This window comes from Lolium perenne, chromosome 5 (genome assembly GCF_019359855.2).
Source record: "Lolium perenne isolate Kyuss_39 chromosome 5, Kyuss_2.0, whole genome shotgun sequence".
In the NCBI taxonomy this organism is placed as follows: Eukaryota; Viridiplantae; Streptophyta; class Magnoliopsida; order Poales; family Poaceae; genus Lolium; species Lolium perenne.
Window position 1 is genome coordinate 47,736,928 of NC_067248.2, and position 4,229 is coordinate 47,741,156.

Genomic DNA, 4,229 nt, shown 5'->3' on the forward strand with positions numbered 1-4,229 from the left:
CGTGCGATCGGGCCTAGCAGCTACGAGAGACGGTGCAAACTACCCCTACGAGAGGCCTAAAAACCAACATAACGTTGATCCCCGGAACATCCCTCGCAGGGACGGTAAACAGCATCTAACGCACCACCGGATCCTCCGACCCCAGCATAAGGCCTAACTATGCAGATATTAAACTAATCCCTGCAGATGCAGGGAGCAACCATAACGGATCGGATCTACTAAACATGATCAAGCAAGATGCTGCCCTTACGTCTAGATAGACGTAAGGGCAGCTAGATATGCAAGGGTTGCACTACGATAGCATATTACGTGAAGAACAGTGCTAACCCTAACACATCTAATGATAACTACGTTGCTCGCCATCAAAAAGGCTTCAGTACGAGCAACGCACGAACAATACTAAGCTTTACGCTGCCTAGATCGCGAGATGCGATCTAGGCAGCATGATGCTTACCGGTAGGAACCCTCGTAGGAAAGGGGTGGCGATGCGCCGAGATTGGTTTGTTTTGGTTGAACGGTGATTGTCCTCCTTTTCCGATAACCCTAGATACATATTTATAGTCCAAGGGACTTTCTAATTGAGGCGTGCACCTAACCGTGCACGGGCCAGACTCTATCTCTTTAATCTAAATTACAATGCGATCTAATAGTTTACAGATACACGGGCAACTTAGCCCAAACTCTCAGCGCAAGGCCGCTTCAAAGATGCTTCATTTGTACGTCCTTCAAGTCCATCTTCACTTACGGCCCACCTCCTGACTTGGCCAAAATCGGGTGGTAACATGCGCTCCATCACTTATGCAGGTTTTGAAGCCGGTGCAGAGATCAATCGCTTCGCAATATCCTGTGGGCCAGCCATCTTCGCCTCCTCCCGAGTGTCATTCCTCGCCGGCCATAGCTGATAGATCGTCATAGTGCCGATAACCATCTCAGGGGGGGGGGGGGGGAGGGGAGCCAGCGCTCCATCACTGATGTAGGTTTTGAAGCGGTGCAGAGATCAATCGCTTCGCAATATCCCGTGGGCCAGCCATCTTCCCCTCCTCCCGAGTGTCATTCCTCGCCAGCCATAGCTGATAGATCGTCATAGTGCCGATAACCATCTCAGTGTCATCCAGATTTCCTAGCCAATCGAGCATCCAACCCTGGAGGTCGCGAGGCCCATGGACCAGCGCCGGAGGGTCACAGAGATTCAGCTTGGATTTCTCTCTGACCAGCTCCATGTCCTCCTCGAGTGAGGGCATCTCCAAAACTTGTGCAGCAGGGATTCGTCCCGGTTGCAGGCTATACATTTTAGAGATAAGTCCATATTACACCCTTAAATTTGCCCTCTTTGATCTTCCTTTGCTGCTGCTCCTCGCCCACCGCAAGACCAGACGCCGCACATGTATCTTAGCCTTACCCAGGACATCCGTAGGCCAAAGAGCCAACCAGCCCCTGTGTTCATCAAACGTTAGAGGACGAGCCTGGCCAGACTGGTTCGCCTTAAGCTGTGTTTTCAGATGGTAGTCCGAATTGACACTGAAAATTCCATTCTTGGTGTAGTTCCATGCACTCCAAAAAAATACTTAGATGTGCATCATGTTAGCATCAGCACTAACAAAAATCATGCAAAAACTACAGGAAAAGGACAAAATGCTCAACCTACTTAATATGGATATCTCGATTCCCCTTCAGTACTACAAGCATAGGATTCTGGGTGCAAACATCAAACTAATTCAAGCTGATTGAATTATGTGGAGGTTGGTGTGCTCCATCCACCGATGCACTCTAGCCAAGTTCAGTCTATCCACTAAGCAAATAAAAATAAGTTTGCCGAAAACCCGTCAAATACATTTTGTGTTCATTGCCGACTATTTCAGTTGCAGGTACTGAGCAGGCATTCACTTCCCCATCTCACTGTTGCAATACTGAAGCTTCAACTGGCCGGACAAGGTTGCATGCATCTTGAACGATTCATCACCTGCACAAAGCTGTAGGAACATATACATCCATACTGTTGCTTTGGTTCCTTTTGCAGTGCAAGACAGTGCAATGCAGTAAACTGACACACCCAAAAAATGTAACTTAAATCTCTCAAGGAACAGAGACAGAGCCAAATAACCAGCTGGCCAGGCTTCGATCGCTACAACTCCTAGTATTAACCAGTCTGATGGAAATTCGATAAGCAGGTGGAAACCTGACATGGAATTTAAAAGTAGTTTCAATGAACTGAAAGCACTCAAGTTCCAAGGCATTAGTTTAAAGTTACAACTAAATGACATCTTTATTACATTTTTGAATATCACGTTCATGAGAATGAAAACAAAGTCAACAGAACAAACTGCTTTTGGGGATGCTAAATGTTTCATTTTTCACCAGCTAAGATGAAATGTGGCAACTTAAGTAAAAAGCAACCGGAAAATCAGAATAAACTAAAGAAAGCAGAATTTTTAATAATCTGGAACTTATACATTTAGAAATAGTCAAAGCGCAATATGGAAAAACGAATTCATTAGTCCACAGTCCACACATCACATATACCTAAACTCCTTTTAGTGGCCAGTTTTAGTTTTTTTTTTTTTTTGAACAAGGGTAGGGTGCTCAGCACCCTAATTTCATTACTCACAGACATTGTACAGATAGAAGCATTGTTCCCGACAGTGGTAATCTGTTGACTGCCACAATTACAGGACAAGAAGAGGCTCTATGAGTAGGATTATTGCAAGAACAAAGAGGCGAGACTCTGGGCAGAGTCTTAGCCTGATGAGCACAGTTGTGCGCTATGACATTCAGAATTCTGTTGATGTGCTTGATCTTTGGATGAAGAGGTTGCATTTTCTCCTTAAACTGAACAGCTTGTCTCCTAATTTCCCATAGGACATCTTGGTTGACTCCTCCATTTGCTTGTACAGCTTTTGCTAAGCTGAGATTATCTGTAAAGAAGAAAGGTTCCTGCAACATAAGAGAAGACACAATATCTGCTGCTGCTAGAAGTGCTTCCGTCTCTGCTTGAATTGGAGTGGGTACTGGAGGAGATTTTGCTGAAATGAAAACATCAGTTATGTGTTGTCCATTTTGCCAAGTGAGATATATGCCAATTCCTGCTTTTGAAGATTGCCCGTTGGTTCCTTTCTTCCAAGCTGCATCAACAAAAACTTTCGGACCAGCATATGATAGTTCAGAAGGAACATTAGGAGCTTTGACAAGTATAGTGGGTGCCTTTTGAATTTGTAAGCTGTTGAGCAAGGCATTAGTTATTATAATAACCTGATGAGGTTGTCCATTTAGATTGTTAAATAGTTTCTCATTTCTCATTTTCCAAAGGCACCAAAGGAAAGAGAAAATGTTGGAAATATTCATATGAGGATGGTCAAGAGCTAGAAGCTGAAGCAGAATTGCATGTATATTTTGAGCATTTTGAGTAATTAAATCCATTCTTAAATACCATGGGGCATGGAACCAGGCAGCTCTAGCAAAGGTGCAAGTAAAAAACAGATGGATGTCATTTTCCTGTAAACCACACCTGCAACAAACATTAGAGATATGCCTGGAATATGTTGATGCTCTTTCTGCTGTTGGAATGGCACGCCTAATAATTCTCCATGCAAAAGTTTTTATTCTTGGCAGCAGCTCTTTGTTATCCCAAATTCTGTTTAGTAGAGCTAGAGCTGCATCATCAGGAGGAGCCGGCTTTGGAGATCCTGTATCAAAGAGAGCTTGCAGACAAGCTTTGTAAGCAGTTTTAGTATTACATTTGCCATTTTTTGTTAGCTTCCAGCATAGAATGTCAGGCTCATCAAAGGGAATAATCTTGACAGATTTAATGTCTTCAGCTGTTTGTCTTTGGGAAAGAGTATCAATGAGACGATCATTCCAAAGTTTAGTGTTAGGGATCCAAAGATCCTTCACCATAGCAGGGTAATTAAAATGAGGCTGCTGGATAATAAGGTTTTCATAAATTGTTTCCCAAGAGCTAAACCAAGGTGTGCTCCAAATGGATATGTTGCCTTGAGAGATTTGGTAAAAGGAATTCTGCTTCATTAGATGGAGAGTTTTTATGACAGAGGACCAGTAGGCAGATTTGGGTAAATTTGTTTTAGCTCTCCAAATAGCAGTGTCATTAAAATACTTTGATTTTAGAATAAGATGAATTTGGCTGTGAGGATTTTCAGCAATTCTCCATATTGATGTCAGAATAAGAGCATGATTAACTGTGTTAAGGTTTCTTATGCCTAAACCTCCCTCATTTT

The 4,229-nt window shown here is 43.2% G+C and overlaps 1 long non-coding RNA gene across 1 annotated transcript; it reads right to left on the reverse strand.

Moving 5' to 3' along the window:
- Positions 1 to 1,492: 1,492 nt before the first annotated feature.
- LOC139831000 (uncharacterized) lies at positions 1,493 to 2,369 on the reverse strand. Its single transcript, XR_011744780.1, has 2 exons — positions 1,646 to 2,369; positions 1,493 to 1,564 (listed from the first exon to the last, which is right to left on the reverse strand). It is a non-coding gene; the product is annotated as an uncharacterized lncRNA (long non-coding RNA).
- Between the last annotated feature and the right edge of the window lie 1,860 nt (positions 2,370 to 4,229).